Below are 18094 nucleotides of genomic sequence, written 5' to 3'. Positions count from 1 at the left end.
AACCTGGCTTCTCTAGATGAGAGGCAAACGGCCTTAACCACTCCGCCAGTTCTCCAGCCCCTCAATCCCCAATCCCCGACTCTATCAGTGGGCTGCTGGGTGGAAAAAGGCCCCTGTCACCAAGGCTGCTGACCTAACTGGGATGACCCTGTGAAATTGCATCACTGACTCCCATAACTGTTCTGATCTACACTTGTATACCATGGCCCATGCATACCCACACATATATACATATACAATATAAAAACCAGAGTAATTTTTCAAAATGCTTTGTTTACTGGTTTGTTTTTTTTAAAGATTTATTTATTTATTATATGTAAGTACACTGTAGCTGTCTTCAGACACTCCAGAAGAGGGTGTCAGATCTTGTTACGGATGGTTTATGAGCCACCACGTGGTTGCTGGGATTTGAACTCTGGACCTTCGGAAGAGCAGTTAGGTGCTCTTACCCACTGAGCCATCTCACCAGCCCCCTACTGGTTTGTTTTTTGTTTTGATTTTTAAAACAGGGTCTCTCTATATAGCCCAGGCTGGCCTGGCACTCAGATCCATCTGCATCTGGCTTTTTGTTGCCGGTGGGATTTTTGTTTTGTTTTCAGACAGTTTCTCTGTGCCCGGCTGTCCTGGAACTCACAGGGATCACCTCCCCTCTGCTTCCTGAGTGCTGACACACACCTGGCCTGTATTTTTTTAAGTACTTGACAAACAGGCTTAGTGGAATATATGTAGTCCCAGTAATTAGGCAAACTGAGAAAGGACAGTTTTGAGTTCAAGGCCAGCCTGAGTTGCATAACAAGATTCAGGTTAGCCTGGGCTATAAAACCAGGGCCCTGAGAAAGGAGAGAGGTGGGGGACAAACAGTTCCATAAACAAATGTGAAAAGAGCAGATTTTATTTGGCATAGTCCTAGAGTAGAATATACTGAGCCTACAGGACTATTGAGATGGTTCAGGGGTAAGCACATTTTCTAGCCTGCCATGGCATTGGCTGTGCACTCAGGAAGCAGAGGCAGACAGATCTCTGAGTTTGAGACCAGCCTGGTCTACATGAGTTCTAGGACAGCCAGGGCTACAGAGTATAACCCTATCTCGAAATCTACTGCTTTTTTTTTTTTTTTTTTTGGTGGGTGCAGCAAACTTTATTGATGGTATTCAAGAGAGAGTAGGGAGGGCTCCCTAGGACCCTCCTGTTATTATGGGGGTCTGGGGTGGAAATTGTGAGGAAGATGTTCAGTGTTGAGGGCTGAGTTGGGACAGGGACTCCTCAGCAACCGAGGGCCTCTCTCTTGCTCTCAGTGTCCTTGCTGGGGTGGGTGGTCCAGGGTTTCTTACTCCTTGGAGGCCATGTAGGCCATGAGGTCCACCACCCTGTCGCTGTAGCCCTATTCATTGTCATACCAGGAAATGAGCTTTACAAAGTTGTCATTGAGAGTAATGACTCTTCCCCCAGCTTCAAAGGTGGAAGAGTGTGAGTGGCTGTTGAAGTCGCAGGAGACAACCTGGTCCTCAGTGTAGCTCAGGATGCCCTTCAGTGGGCCCTCAGATGCCTGCTTCACCACCTTCTTGATGTCATCATACTTGGCAGGTTTCTCCAGGCGGCATGTCAGATCCACGACGGACACATTGGAGGTAGGAACACAGAAGGCCATGCCAGTGAGCTTCCCGTTCACCTCTGGGATGATCTTGCCCACAGCCTTGGCAGCACCAGTGGATGCAGGGACAATGTTCTGGGCAGCCTCACAGCCATCACGCCACAGCTTTCCAGAGGGGCCATCCACAGTCTTCTGAGTGGCAGTGATGGCATGAACCGTGGTCATGAGCCCTTCCACGATGCCAAAGTTGTCATGGATGACCTTGGCTAGGGGGGCTAAGCAGTTGGTGGTACAAGATGCATTGCTGACAATCTTGTGAGTTGTCATATTTCTCGTGGTTCACACCTATCACAAACATGAGGGCATTGGCAGAAGGGGCAGAGGGTCAAGAGGACCCCGGTCTTCTCCATGGTGGTGAAGACTCCAGTAGACTCCACGACATACTCAGCACTGGCATCACTCCATTTGATACTAGTGGGGTCTCGCTCCTGGAAGATGGTGATGGGCTTCCCATTGATGACAAGCTTCCCATTCTCGGCCTTGACTGTGCTGTTGAATTTGCCGTGGCTGGAGTCATACTGGAACATGTAGACCATGTAGTTGAGGTCAATGAAGGGGTCATTGATGGCAACAATCTCTACTTTGCCATGTGGAGAGCAGACGGCAGCCCTGGTAACCAGGCGCCCAATACAGCCAAATCCTTCACCCTTTTGTCTACAGGACGAGGCTGGCACTGCACAGGAAGATGCAGCTATCTCTGGAACAGGGGGAGCAGAGAGCCGTATCTACAGCTTTTATCGAGTTTGTTCCCAGCACTGGCAGGAAGAGGACCCAACATCTTTAGCTTTCATGGGCACTTGCACTCATGCACACACATAAACCGACAAATACTGTGTATGTATATGCATCACGTGTGTGCAGGTGCTCACGGAGGCCGGATCAGGGCTTTAGGTGTCTTGAAACTTGAATTACAGGTGAACCTGAGCCACCCTGATGTGGGTGTTAGGAACCAAATTCTCTTGCAGAGCAGTAAGTGCTCTTAGCTGCCAAGTTTGTTCTCTTTGTTTTGAGACAATGTCTCTCTAACTCATCCAGACTGGCCTTGATTTTTTAACAAATTTGTTTATGTGTGGCCATGTGGTGGTGGTGCACACCTTTAATTCGAAGGAGGCAGAGGCTGGTGGATCTCTGAGTTCAAGGCCTAGTTTCAGGACAGCAAAAGCTACCACAAAAAAAAAAAAAAATCCCTCTCTGAACACACACACACACACACACACATGCACTGTATACAACACTGTATTTTTCCAACTAAGCTATGATGGTTAGCTTAGGACTAAGTCCTATGATAGGAGGACTGTCTACAGTGAGTGGCCTCTACAGGCATGTCTGTGGAGTAGTTGGCATCTTCATGGGAAAGCAGAGCCCACTGTGGGTGGTAGTACAGAGGTCAAAACTGTATCCAGGAAGGAATCAAGCTGAGCCTAAGCAGGCAAGAAAGTGAACGAGCACACACACATTCCCTCTTCTCTCTAGTCTCAACTGTGACTAAATGGCTAGTTCTTTCAGGCTTTGCCTTGACTTTCCCAGTCTTAGATTGTAACTAGAATGTGAGCTGAAGTAAAAACTCTTTTTGCCCTAAGCTGCTTTTTTCCCCCCAAAGTATTTGATTACAGCAACACAAACTAAACAAAGACGTAAGCTCATTATTTTACATGTATGGGTGCTTTATCTGTATTTATGTCTATGTACCACATGCACACAGAACCCAGAAGATGGAATCAGATCTCCTGGGAATGGAGTCACAGATGGTTGTAAGATGCCATGCAGATGCTGGGAATCGCACTCAGGTCCTCTGAAAGACAAGTCAATGCTCTCTTTTTTTTAAGATTTATTTACTGTATGTATGTGAGTACTGTCGCTGTCTTCAGACATACCAGAAGAGGGCATTGGATCCCATTACAGATGGTTGTGAGCCACCATGTGGTGGCTGGGACTTGAACTCAGGACCTCTGGAAGAGCAGTCGGTGCCCTTACCCATGAGCCATCATTTACTGATTGTCTTAGTCTCTAATTCCCTAATTTGCTATGGAGCCATAGCTGGCCTTGAAGTTTTGATCCTCTCACTCCCACATCAAAATTCTCACACCATAGACAGATCACAAGTGTTTGCCACTACCACCAACTTGGAAGACGGCATTTTTAAAACTGAAATATTCAGCTGCACAGGCATATGTCTTCAGGTTTGTAATCTGTCTGAAGTTTGAACATTTGGTACATGTGAAACCCTGGGGTAGAATCCCAATGTGTGTGCGTGCGCACGTGTGTGTGTGTGTGTGTGTGTGTGTGTGTGTGTCTCCCCCCACCTCTCCTCCTTCTCTCGCCCTCCCCCCCTTCATCTGTTAATTTGAAGAAACATACAAAATACTTTGGACATGACTTTGGAGACTGACCTTACAGCCACATACATGTCGGGCAAGTACTCTATCTACCACTAAACTATATTCTCAGACACCACTTAAAATTTTTTAAAAATACTTATCTTATTTAATGTGTATAAACATTTCATCTTGAATGGGTATGTATGTGCACCAAATGCAAGCCTGATGCCCAGTGTGAAGCCAAAAGAGGATATCAGATCCTCTGGAATTAGAGTTACATATGGTTGTATGTTTCCACGTTGTGCTGCGGAATTGAAACCAGGTCCTTTGCAAGAGCCAAGGGCTCTTAACCACTAAGCCATCTCTCCAGGCCCCCAGCCTGCCAAATTTTAAATACAAAGTAAAAGTCACTGACTGACTAGTTAACACATCTACCCACCTTCACTCCAGCCCTCACAAAGTCAAGGCCTGGAAACAATCTGTCTTCGAAAGCAAGAGGTAGAAAAAGGCCTTTTTTGTCCTCAGTATTCTCCTGGACCAATCCTCCAGGATTTTGACAAAGAACCTGGCATCAACAAACCTCACATAAAAATGCTGCCAAAGCCTAGAAGTCTTAGCCAGCTAGATGTGTCCCCATTGCCATTTTTATAGTGAGGTAGAGCACTGCCACCAGGGGGCAGCAAACTCTCTCCAAGGTCAGATCAGATTTAGATCGGATTTCCTGAAACTCCAGGACAAAAATATTTCACATTTTGTGTAAATTGTTTAACTCCACTTATCCCAGTCTGGTGGAACATACATACCACCGATCATATAACCACCATTCTAGAATGTGATGTTCTGGACTTAAAATAACAAAATTACTTATGCAGTTTAATATGCATGCAACAGACTCACAAAGGTGCACATTCTTGTAATCAGAGCAGTCAGAAGCTGAGTTGGGAACTCCGAGTTCAAAGCTAGCCTTATTGCAGGGAGGATCTTATCTGGGGGCCGCCAAAGGGGGCTCTGGCTATGAAACAACGATAGACTAAGCACTTGCTGCAAAGTCCTGGGTGCACTTTCTAGCACTGTAAAACAAACAAAAACGTAGGGGGGGGGTTCTGATGCTAAGGTCCTGTTCACCAATTGGTTCTTGATAGATCAATAAAGATGCCAGGAGCCAATTGCTGGGCAGAAAGAAAGAGGCGGGACTTCCAGGAACTACAGGCAGGCTAAGAAACTCAGAGAGATTTTGCAATGTTTCAGAGGGAGACACCAGCCATGTGAGATCTAGGGTGGAGTGAAAAGTTGAGGACAGATTTAGGATGCTGAGCTAAGAGATTTGGGAAGGGCAAGCTAGCTGTGGGAGATCAGAAGTACCTAGCAATTGAGCCAATAATGCAGGCTGAAAATAAGTTTGTGAGTGTATGTTTCACCCACAGATCCAAGGGAACCTTGGTGGGGCTGGTAGAGTAGTCCACCCGGAGCTTAAAGCCGAGTAGTAAAAGACACATGGAACAGATGGCGCACAACGTGGAAGGCAAGAACCCACTATTAGTTTAGGATTCTAGGATGGCATACCCACACGCAAATGACGTAAGTCTAGAAAGAGGGAAAACGGCTTCTCAACAGAGCGAGCCCAGTTACGGCTCCAGCTAGGAAAACTGGAACAAAGGAATACAGCCACAGCCAGAGAGAGAGCTTAAGCTGCGAGGCTGGGAACTCCTGCTGTGCAGTCAGGCTGGGACCAGGAGGAAGGCCCAGAGGGACAAACAAAAAGAGCAGCCTGCTTCCTACAAGCAGGTAATCAAAGAACAGACTTTTAAAACTTGATTTACCTGTTTTTAAAGATAGAAAAAGGGAATGCAGATTTTGCCCAAGCCACGTGGGGATTTCTCCCTGTGGTTCAGAACTGATACAAAGACTTAAGATGTGAGGCAGAGGGCCAGATGGGAGATGCAGCAAACATTGAGCTCCACAGAACAGCGAAGGTAGGGAGAATGAGTGAATAAATGCTTTAAAGGTGTGTAGAAGTCTTGCCAAGACAACTTCTCGGGATCTTTGAATGTGGCTGACACAAGATTTCTATGATTGCTTTTGCCAGGTATGACATAAATAGAGCCTGGAAATAGGTGTAGGCAGTAAGCAGAAGGAAATTTAATTATAGATATCAAAATATTGAGGTATTGATCTTAAAAAATTAGACTGAAGGCAGGGGATAGAGTGCCTAGCCTATCTCAGACAGTAGAAATTTAGGCCTTGAGAATTATAGAGAGAGCCTGGAAATAGGCCCATACAGTAAGTGGACAGGGATATTAAATAATTTAGGCCTGATCTCATGAAGACAGGAGACAGCAAAAAACACTGACTCATTTAATATCTGTTTAGATTGCTTTATCTACTTTGAACTATTTATCGAAATGAGTATAGTTTTGAGTTTAGTAGTTATATTAAAATTCCTCTGGTCAAGGTAAACATTTAAGGATTTCTAGCTGCCGGACCAAGGGCTTGTTAATCTGGGAGAAAGTCTCTGCATTTGTGTTAACAGGAAAGGAGAAGGGCTTTGGACCCCTTCCAGAGTGACATGCATCAGATATGACGGGGAGACCCCCTGAAGAACTAGAAAAATCCAAGAGAATCAAACAGGACAGGTAAAGATTCTTTGTGCCATCCTTTACAGGGCATGAATGAAGGCTTATTATAATTGGTTATTGATAAAATTAACTCATAAAAAAAGACAGCTGAGCCGGGCATGGTGGCGCACGCCTTTAATCCTAGCACTCGGGAGGCAGTGGCAGGCGGATTTCTGAGTTCGAGGCCAGCCTGGTCTACAAAGTGAGTTCTCTGTATAGGGTTATACAGAGAAACCCTGTCTCGAAAAACCAAAAAAAAAAAAAAAGACAGCTGTCCTCCACCTGCTCAATCAAAGAACAAAATTTCATCCTTAACTGATCTGTGCACCCTGCACAATCCATATGGAAATCCTAATGGTACTAAAATTTGGGTTGTGAGGTTCGAATATTACAGACTGTCCAAATTTGCTGAGGTTTATCCTGAGATGCTGAGCTGACCTGCTTGCCCCTGCTTCCGGTTGCTGCACAAAATGGCTTTGGGGTTTGCTGCTGATTCCAGGCCATCTCCCCGCATCCAACCTTTCACACAGACCCGGTCAGAACTTCAGTCAAGCTCTGAGCCTTCCAAACATGCAGAGACTGGATAACAGATGCGAAAGGTAACTTTAAGTCTATACAGTTTTTCTAATTTTCCTACCCCTCCCCACCCCTTTTAGAGAATTTCTCTTCACCCCATTCAGCAAGAAGCAGCTATGGAGAGCCACCAGCCCAATTCCCTGGGTTTGGGTGTCTGGTAATGGTTATTTTACAAATTATAGATAGGCTGTCATTTTAAGAGATAATTCGGAAATGGTCATAATTTTGGGAGAAAATAGATGGGATGGATTACTAAATTTTATCCTTGAACAAAGCATTGTGTAGCCATATTAATTGATATGAATCTTTATAGCTGATACAAATTGAAGTTATAATTTCTTACATTGATACAAAATTTATATTGATAAAAGATTTAAGGTTTTTATTGGTGTGGATTTCTTATATTGATACAAAATTTGAGATTACTATTGTTACTCTTAGAGAGGCATTGTGCCGATGCAACTCATTTAAGAATATAAAGCTTAGGGCTGGTGAGATGGCTCAGCAGGTAAGAGCACCCGACTGCTCTTCCAAAGGACCTGAGTTCAAATCCCAGCAACCACATGGTGGCTCACAACCACCCATAACAAGATCTGACGCCCCCTTCTGGAGTGTCTGAAGACAGCTACAGTGTACTTACATATATAAATTAATTAGTTAATTAAAAAAAAAAAGAATATAAAGCTTAGATCCAGTCCTTCTAATACCTGCTTCACAAACTGCTTATGATAATTATGAAACACAAGTTAAGGGAAGGATATCAAACTCATGACTATGTTAGATTCTGATTTAATTATAAAAAGCCCCTTCAATTTACTCAAATAGAAATGGTTGGGGGCTGGAGAGATGGCTCAGCTGGTTAAGAGCACTGACTGTTCTTCCAGAGGTCCTGAGTTCAATTCCCAGCAACCACATGGTGGCTTCACAACCATCTGTAATGAGATCTGATGCCCTCTTCTGGTGTGTCTGAAGAAAGCTATACTGTAATACATAAAAATAAATATATCTTTAAAAAAGAAGAAGAAGAAATAGCTAAGAGTAGCTAAGGTTTAAAAGCTTAAGATACTTTTGATGGTCTTCAAAAACATCAGAAATCTGCATAATGTAATATTTAATGTTATTTCATTACTAAGTTGACAATGAGATGTGCCTGATACAGACAGGTTCCCCATTCTCCTTCAAAGAAACATTGAACACCTTTATCTCCAGGAGAGGTTGCTTATTGTGGCAAGGTAGACACTGGACAAAAATAGCTTATATCATCTGCAGACAATATATAGCCCAAAAGGGACAAACAGGTGGGATAGTCGACTACTAGCTCTGCCAAGACAGCGAAAACTGGTCCTTCATATTTCCTGCTTCATGAAAGGTCTGCCAGGTGGTTCTGGGTCAGAAGGCTGAAGATAGATGCTGCAAGTGATAAACTAGAGGCTCTCTAGGTCGTCAGCATCTCTATAATTGTTTAAGTTTGAGAAGCTGTGTTGGGTGCTTCCTATATATAATCAGGTAATGTTTAAGTCGTTCTCAGATTTCTGACAGGGTTGAAGACTAGTCATAGTTTCATAATCAAACTCAAGTTGTTTATTTAACATTGATATTGATAGAAAGGTTATAAAGTAGAAGACATGGTTTTCAGATGGTGTTACAGGCAAAAATCTAAACATAATCCAGGGATAGAATCATAATTCTTTAGGTTAGGAATGATGGTAGAGTATTTTATCTAATTGACAAATATGAAGGATTGGATGTTAATTATATATCATACTTTGTAATAATTGTTATGGTTTTGTTCCACTTATGTCTGGGAGAAGAGGTTTTTGTTTTGTTTTGTTTTGTTTTGTTGTTTTACTGGGCAGAAAAGGTGAGATGTAGGGGTGGTTCTGATGTTAAGATCCTGTTCCCCAATTGGTTCTTCACTGATCAATAAAGATGCCAGGGGCCAATTGCTGGGCAGAAGGACAAAGGCAGGACTTCTGGGTCCCCACAGGCAGGCTAAGAGATGCAGGAGAAGAGAGAGAGATTTTGTGATGCTTCAGAGAAAAGGCCACCAGCCATGCAAGATCTAGGGTGGAGTGGCCATCAGCCACTTCCTCAACTAGGCCTGGGGTAGCAACTGAAGCTGAGGGCAGGTTCAGGGTGCTGAGCTGGGACTAAATGTGACTGAGCAACTCACTGAGGACAGATTTAGGGTGCTGAGCTAAGTATTGGGAAGGGTATGCTAGCCACAGGAGATTAGAAGCACCCAGCAATTGAGCCAATAAGGCAGGTTGAAAATAAGTTAATGTCTGTGTGTGTTTCATCCACAAATCTAAGGGAACCTGGGCGGGGCTGGTAGCGCAGTCTGCCCAGAGCTTAAAGTAGGGCACAAAAATTACACAACACAAAAATATAATACTATTCATTTAATTGATACTTACTAAACAGTATTATTCATTTAATAGAATAATAAATATATAATCCAGCTAAATCTGAGAGGCTGAGGCGGGACAGTGAGTGATTTCAGACCAGCCCAGACAGCATGAGACCCTGCTTCAAATAACTGCTTACCTACTTGAAAAACAGGCAATGGAGCTGGAGAGACGGCTCAGCGGTTGAGAATGCTTACTGTTCTCCCAAAGGATCCAGGCTTGGTTCCTGGCACCTACATGTAGTAGCTTACAACTGCCTTTAACTCCAGTTCCAGACACACAACACCTCTGACTGACCTCTGCAGGCAGCAGTCACACACGTGGTACATGCATGCAGCATGCACCCATACATAAAATAGATATTTTTTTAAAAAAAACAAACAAACAGGAAATTAAATTCTAGAGAAATTAGTAAGTAAATAAAAAGTTAAGAGCTATAGTCTCAGCACTTAGAAGTCTAAGAGATCAGCGCGCCATGTTCAAGCCAGACTGGGCTACAGAGCAATTTCCATGGCACATGAGCCATAAAGTGAGACCCCTGTCTCAAAAATTAAAAACTAAAACATAGGAAGATGAGTAAGAAATGTCTGGTAGTTCATATTTAAAATTCTAGCATTTGTTAGGTGGTGGCAGAAAGAATAAAGAGTTTGAGGTTAGCCTGGGCTACATGAAGCCCAGTCCCAAAAAAGGGAGGACAGGAGAGTAGAAGGGAGACAAGAAGGAACAGAGCTTTACACGTGATGAATTTCACAGACGACCATAGTGAAGAAGCCTGCCCGACACCCACAACGACCACAGTGGACGTGCTGCCTAACTGGATACAAAGAAAATGAGGTAATTCCACAAACTCTGACTGACAGACAGTCTAGCAGTAAGTGAACCTTAAAGACCGAGCATCAAGGCTGTGAGCGTCTAGGACAAGACTAGGAATGCTGACATGCTCAAAGGGTCTGCAGGACAGAACAGCTAGAAGCAGAAAAAGACCCAAGTGGGTCCTTTTGTTACTATTACTTTAAGATAACTAGCTGGAGGGCTGGTGAGATGGCTCAGTGGGTAAGAGCACCCGACTGCTCTTCCGAAAGTCCGGAGTTCAAATCCCAGCAACCACATGGTGGCTCATAACCATCTGTAACAAGATCTGACGCCCTCTTCTGAGGTTGTCTGAAGACAGCTACAGTGTACTTACATATAATAAATAAATCTTTAAAAAAAAAAAAAAAAAAAGATAATTAGTTTGAAAGACAGCTCGGCGGTTAAGAGCACTGACTGCTCTTCCAGAGGTCCTGAGTTCAATTCCCAGCAACCACATGGTAGCTCACAACCATCTATAATGGGAAATGATGCCCTCTTCTGGTGTGTCTGAAGACAGCTACAGTGTATTCATCTACATAAAATAAGGAAAAACCCATAACTAGACAAACGTAGTGGGATCTGGGGGTCAGATGGTACTTACGTCTCAACTTTGTCTCTTTTGGGAAGAAGGTAGGACAATAGGCCTTGCTCTGTACCCCAAGCTCACCACAACCCACCTGCCTCATCTCCTCATGGTGAGATTACAAACGTGTGAATCATCGCAGTCACCCACCTGCCTCATCTCCTCAGGGTGAGATTACAGACGTGCGAATCATTGCACTCAGCTTCATTTTAGTTTCTTTACTGATAATAATTCTGAGTGTGTAGACTACCCTTATTTGTAGGGTATATACTAAATTATTCAGGAGGATAGTGAAACATCAGATATCTTCAAATGGTTTCCCCCCCCCAAACAATTCTTAAACTTGTGTCTCTTAAGCATTGAAGGGTTTTTTATTTTATTTTGTTTTGTTTTGTTTTGAGATACGGTTTCTCTGCATAGCCCTGGCTGTCCTGGAACTCACTTTGCAGACCAGGCTGGTCTCAAACTCACAGAGATCCAGTCTGCCTCTGTCTCCCAAGTGCTCAGATTAAAGGCATCGGCCACCATGTTCCTGCTTAAGTGTTCAGTTCTTTAAGAATTAAAGTACCTAGTCGGGCGTGGTGGCGCACGCCTTTAATCCCAGCACTNGGGAGGCAGAGGCAGGTGGAGTTATGAGTTCGAGGCCAGCCTGGTCTACAAAGTGAGTTCCAGGACAGCCAGGGCTATACAGAGAAACCCTGTTTCAAAAAAAAAAAAAAAAATTATTAAAGTACCTAAAAAATAATATATTAGAATTGTTGCCCTACAAAGTAGCAAGAGAAAGAAATGGATACATGGGAACCAACAAACAGAAGGTCTCTAAGATAAAATAGCCAGAGAATAATGAACCATAAAACAGGTCTTGAGATATAGCTTAAGTGATCTCAGGCTTCAGACCCTTGGTTCCTTCTCTAGTATCTTAGAAACGGTGTGGGGAATTATGCACTGAAAAATACGATTATGATCTCAATGCTAGAAACAATCATCTTAAAAAAAGATTTTAAGTACTAAACCATGACTGAATCTAGGACTAGAGCTCCCTTCAGGTGTGGATTTATGAGGAGGTAATCAAAGACTGCATTGTGAAGGAACTGAAAGATGTTGCTACTAGTCAGCTGGTGTGCTTCTTATGTAAAGACAATGAGTAATCTGGATTGACAGGATTTGGAGGAGAGGTCAAATTTTAAGAGGTTAAAACCAGAATTAAGGAATCCAGACAAGCAGGTCAGTTAAGTCATCAGGCACAAGCCACCAGGACATAAGTGACACTTAGTATTGCAAAGGACATCTGAGCCTGAGTCCAGTAGCTCAGGGGTCATCAAGGTAGGCTGGCTTCATCTCCAGATAAATGGTTATATATGAGGAAAAACTGAAGCAGCCAATGACATTTTGTAACAATTCTCTTTGCCCTACTGCCACTTTAAAACACACCTACACTGGCGGACCCCTAACCCTGACAGACAATTCTGATTTCCTTTAATAGTCCAGATCCTCAGCTTTGGTGCAATCTTGAACAGCCTAATTAGTAGGTTATAACCTCATTCCTCAATCACAGATACTAGAATGCGCTCCAACTCTTGACTTTTCTTCTGAAAATATACTAAGCAAAGTGTAGGTATGTCAGTGGAAGAGCACTTGGCTAGCATTCACAGGGCCTTCAACTTAAAACCCAGCACTGTCTACTTGCCCCCCCCCCCATGTTGTAATGTTTATTCAGTTTCTGACAGGCATGAACAGGAAGTACACTTCCTGAAGGCTACCCTCTTTCTCCCAAACTACAATCCAACAGCAAGGATCTCTGTAGACCTCTTCCCACACAACCCTCCAACAGACCGCCACAGCGGAGCATCCAAGTATGTGCTTGAGCAGGGACTGGACTTTATCATAACTCAGTGGTAGCTCTTGGTAGTTAATGGGCCCTGGGCTCTACTCCCAGCATTACAGCACACGGTTAGAAATGCGAAGGGGGTGGATGAAGGATGGCTCAGAGAGTAAAGTGCCAAGCACAAGGACTAGAGTTCGAGCACCAGCACTCACATAAATGCCAGGAGCTGTGACCCACCAGTGCTTATACCCCAAGCACCAAGGAGACAGGGCAGGAAGGCCCCGAGGGCTCACGTACCCTAACTGGTGAGCTCTCAACCAAGGAGCTGTGTCTCAAAGAAGGCAGCTAGTTCCTGAGGGTCCCACCCAATGTCCTGTAGCCTACACAGGCACACACATGCACTCACGTACACACGTAAACATTTTTGAAAGAAAATTAAGTTTTCTAATGTAGAAGGAGCCAGGAACTGGCTGAAGGTAACATGCTTACAAGATGAGGAGACCTGACTCCATGAAGCTGTCCTCTGGCTCCACGTGTGCATCATGGCATGTGTGTACACGTCCACATCTCACATACGCTCTTTTCAAAACATACACATATGCACACACTAATAAAAGTTTTAAAAACCATATGAACAAGTGGAAGGACACACTGCATAACTGAAGTAGACAGCATTCCATGATCGTCTCCACAACAAAAAGATTTTAATACAAACACAGAAGTAGAGCTACGGGCTGGCGAGATGGCTCAGCAGGTAAGAGCACTGACTGCTTTTCTGAAGGTCCTGAGTTCAAATCCCAGCAACCACATGGTGGCTTACAACCACCCGTAATGAGATCTGATGCCCTCTTCTGGTGTGTCAGAAGTCAGCTACATTGTACTTATGTGTAATAATAAATGAACCTTTGGACCAGAGCAAGCAGGGACTGAGTGAGCAGGGTTGACTGGAGCGAGCAGAGGTCCTAAAAATTCAATCCCCAACAACTACATGAAGGCTCACAGCCATCTGTACAACTACAGTGTACTCAAATACATAAAATAAATCTTTTAAAAAGGGGGGGGGGGCTGGTGAGATGGCTCAGTGGCTAAGAGCACCCAACTGCTCTTCGGAAGGTCCGGTTCAAATCCCAGCAACCACATGGTGGCTCATAACCATCCATAATGAGATCTGACTCCCTCTTCTAGAGTGTCTGAAGACAGCTACAGTGTACTTACATATAATAAATAAATAAATAAATAAATAAAAAGTAGAGCTATGCCCCAGAATTATGATGGCACTCACCAGAAAAACAAACCAATACCTAGAATAGACAAAAGCCTTCGAGAATCACAGGACATGGATACATTTGTTAGTATATTTTATTTGCAAGTGACAATAACAAAAACTGTCTGGAAATAGGCCAGAAACGTCTAAAGGAATGATAGAAAAGTTAAGTATATAAAACTTTTAATATCCATATGTATTAACTCATGCAGAGTAGTGGTGGTATAGCACTATTTTAATCCCAGAGCTTACTTAGGAGGCAGAGGCAGGTGGATCTCTGTGAGTCTGAGGCCAACCTGGTCTATTAGGATAGCGAGGACTACACAGACAAGTCCTGTCTAGAAAAACCAAAAGGAAAAAAAAAAAAGGTATCACTCATAACAGTACTTAGCTAATACTAAAAACAACAAACACGTGTGCCTATTATATTAACAAACACAAACATACTCCAAATACTTCTACATGGCAACTGATTCTTCCAACATGCTGAGAGAAGATAGATGCAACCTTCCGATCTCTATTTTCCTTTTCTTTCTTGTTTTTTGTTTGCTTGTTTGTTTGTTTTGTTTTGTTTTTTCAAGACAGGGTTTCTCTGCATAGCCCTAGCTGTCCTAGAACTCACTCTGTAGACCAGGCTGGCCTCGAACTCAGAAATCTGCCTGCCTCTGCCTCCCAAGTACTGGGCGTGTGCCACCACTGCCCAGCCAATCTCTATTTTCCATAGGAAATGAAGGCATGCAAGGATAAAACCATTTACCCACCATGACAATGTAGAGCCTCAACAGAAACTTAGTTGCTCCAGGGGCCACTCCCTCCCTCTTCCCTTCCCCAGACAGGGTTCCTCTGTGTAGTCCCAGCTGTCCTGGACCTACAAATCAGGCTGGCCTTGAACTCAGAGACCCATCGGCCTCTGCCTCCCGAGCACTGGGCTGAAGGTGTGCAGCAGGCATTGGTGCTCACATTCTCAACCACATCTATCACACTGCCTCCCTACCACTTAACTGTGCTGAGGTTTCTCAGAGGGACAGTGTGTTCCTCAAGCTCACCCTGAACTCCAAAGCCTACCGCCTCAGTACCAGAACTGTAAGGACACACCTCTACACATGGCTCAAGAGACCATTTTAAATGTAGTTCATTTACACACACAGAAAATAAACATTTTTTTAAAATTTAGGGCTGGAAAGATGGCTCAGCAATTAAGAGCACTGACTGCTCTTCCAGAGGTTCTGAGTTCAATTCCCAAAACCACATGGTGGCTCACAATCATCTGTAATAGGATCTGATACCCTCTTCTGTTGTGTCTGAAGACAGCTACAGTGTGCTCATATACATAAAATAAATAAATAAATAAATAAATCTTTAAAACAAAAATTTAAAGAGATATTTTTCATTGCTACATACTTGAACATGATAAACCATTCTACCAACCTATAACCCCCTTATCCTGTTAATTAAACTTAAGAATAAAGGTTTAGGGTCAGGCGTGATGGCGCACACCTTTAATCCCAGCACTCGGGAGGCAGAGGCAGGCAGATTTCTGAGTTCGAGGCCAGCCTGGTCTACAAAGTGAGTTCCAGGACAGCCAGGGATATACAGAAAAACCCTGTCTCGGAAAAAAACAAAAAAACAAAAAAAAAAAAACAAATAAAGGTTTAGCACAATAAAATTTAAAGGATCAATGAAACAGAGACTGTGTGGTCTTTAAGCCCAGTAGAGATATAAATCAACAGTTTTAAGTGGCACTCTTGAGGCTTTTAAAAATCATCTCTCACAGTTGTTTGTAGACTCAAAAAAAAAAAAAAAAAAAAAAAGTCAACCTATAAAAACTCAAGAAGTTACATGCAATAAATCTAACTTTAAAAAAAAAAAATCCAAGGGCACGAGCGGAGAGGAGGTCTACATGGAGACAGAGAATACTGAAGGTAATAAAGTGTGTAGGGAGGGCCGAAGGAGGACGAAACCGATGGAGGTGGGAGGAGCCTGACAGAGGGCAGTGGAGGAGGAAAGTAAATGAGAACAAAATATTATATATATATATATATATATATATATATATATATATGAGGATGCCATAATTCAACCCATTGGTTTGTATACTAACCTAAAAAATTGATTTAAAAAAAAAAATTTAAGCCAGGCATGGTGGCACACACCTTTAATCCCAGCACTTGGGAGGCAGAGGCAGGTGGATTTCTGAGTTCAAGGCTAGCCCGGTCTACAGAGTGAGTTCCAGGACAGCCAGGGCTACACAGAGAAACCCTGTCTCGAAAAACAAACAAACAAAAAAAAGGAGTTAAACATAATGATTCACACCTTTGAGCCCAGCACTCAGGAGAGAGAAGCAGGCAGGTCTCAGTGAGTTTGAAGCCAGCCTGGACACTACATGGCTAGTTCCAGGCAGTAGGGCCTACATAAACTTTTGTCTCAAAGAAAGAAAGGGGGGGGGGAGGAAGGGCAGAGAAAGGGGGGGAGGAAAGGAAAGGGGGCTAGAGAGCTGATGGCTTAACAGTTAAAAGCGCGACTGCTCTTGCAGGGAACCTAAGTTCAGTCCCAGCACCCAGTTCAGGCTCATATCACCTGCAACTCCAGCTCTTGCCACCATGAGCACACTAGCCAGGCCACCCCAGTTCAGTGCCAGGAGGGGAGGGAATACACTCCTGGGAATTGAACTGTTGATTTATATCTCTACTGGGCTTAAAGACCACACAGTCTCTGTTTCATTGATCCTTTAAATTTTATTGTGCTAAACCTTTATTTGGTTTTTTTGTTTGTTTTGTTTTTCGAGACAGGGTTTCTCTGTATATCCCTGGCTGTCCTGGAACTCACTTTGTAGACCAGGCTGGCCTCGAACTCAGAAAGCTAGCTTCTAACCTCCACACACACGCCATAGCTCCCATACTAATTAATGAATAAATATCATTACATGCAGATTTCCACCAGATTTTCATTCTAACCCATAAGATTCCGATTCTGATAAAGTAAAAGCTGGAGGCCAGAAATCTGACAGTATGACTATTATGGAGATAGGGAACTAGCCTTGAATTCTAACCTCACTTAAAAACAGACTCAGGCTGGGCGTGGTGGCACACGCCTTTAATCCCAGCTCTTGGGAGGCAGAGGCAGGCGGATTTCTGAGTTCAAGGCCAGCCTGGTCTACAAAGTGAGTTCCAGGACAGCTAGGGCTAGCAACAACAACAACAAAATCTAATTCTATTCATGCTAAAGCTGAAGCCAAACAGCTTAAAACATTTGGGGCCAGAGCTCAATGACAGTTATGAGGGCATTCATCACACTGATCTGTTCATTTTCCTCTCTGAGATGGACTCTGTGTATGTTGTCTAGATTGGCTTGAACTCCTAAGCTCATGGTTCTACTTCCTCAAGTCTCTTAATATCTGGAATGATTGCACCTCTGTTTTGGGCTATATTTCTAAAATCTACAATATTTTACTGCATAAAATATTCTCAGGATGTATGGAATAAAATTCTTTGAAAAAAATATTAGGGTAAAAGAAACAAAGAGTCCAAATATATATATAGTAGCAATTTAAACCCTGCACCATCAACCATGCTGGCATGACTGTCATCTCAGCGTTTAGGAGGTGAAGGGAGGAAGATAAAGAGTCCATGGTTATCCCTAAGATGTTCCAAAACAAAAAGAAGAATAATTAAATGTGGGATAACGATACAGGTCAGCAGTTAAGAACACCTGTTGCTCTTGCAGAGGACTGGGTTCAACCCTCACTGCACACATGGCAATGTTAGTCCCAGGGCCGTCTGACATCTGACCTCCAGGGGCACCAAACAGACATGATTGATATACATAAATATATTCAAAACATTCATACACAAAAAAATTAAGTTTAATAATGATGATGATAAAGAAAATTAAATAGAGGGCTGGTGAGATGGCTCAGTGGGTAAGAGCACNTGTCTGCTCTTCAGAAGGTCTGGAGTTCAAATCCCAGCAACCACATGGTGGCTCATAACCATCCGTAACAAG

General features: G+C 43.4%; 1 protein-coding gene and 1 pseudogene across 1 annotated transcript in view; both read right to left on the bottom strand.

The window, feature by feature from the left end:
- Positions 1 to 18094, bottom strand: part of Ube2r2 (ubiquitin conjugating enzyme E2 R2) — a 54530-nt gene that overhangs the window by 22982 nt on the left and 13454 nt on the right. The gene's annotated exons all lie outside the window — the stretch shown is intronic.
- Positions 1328 to 2448, bottom strand: LOC110338683 (annotated as a pseudogene).

The sequence above is a fragment of the Mus pahari genome, chromosome 22 (genome assembly GCF_900095145.1).
Source record: "Mus pahari chromosome 22, PAHARI_EIJ_v1.1, whole genome shotgun sequence".
In the NCBI taxonomy this organism is placed as follows: domain Eukaryota; kingdom Metazoa; phylum Chordata; class Mammalia; order Rodentia; family Muridae; genus Mus; species Mus pahari.
Note: the sequence above shows the minus strand (reverse complement) of the source record. Positions and strands in the feature narration are given on the sequence as shown.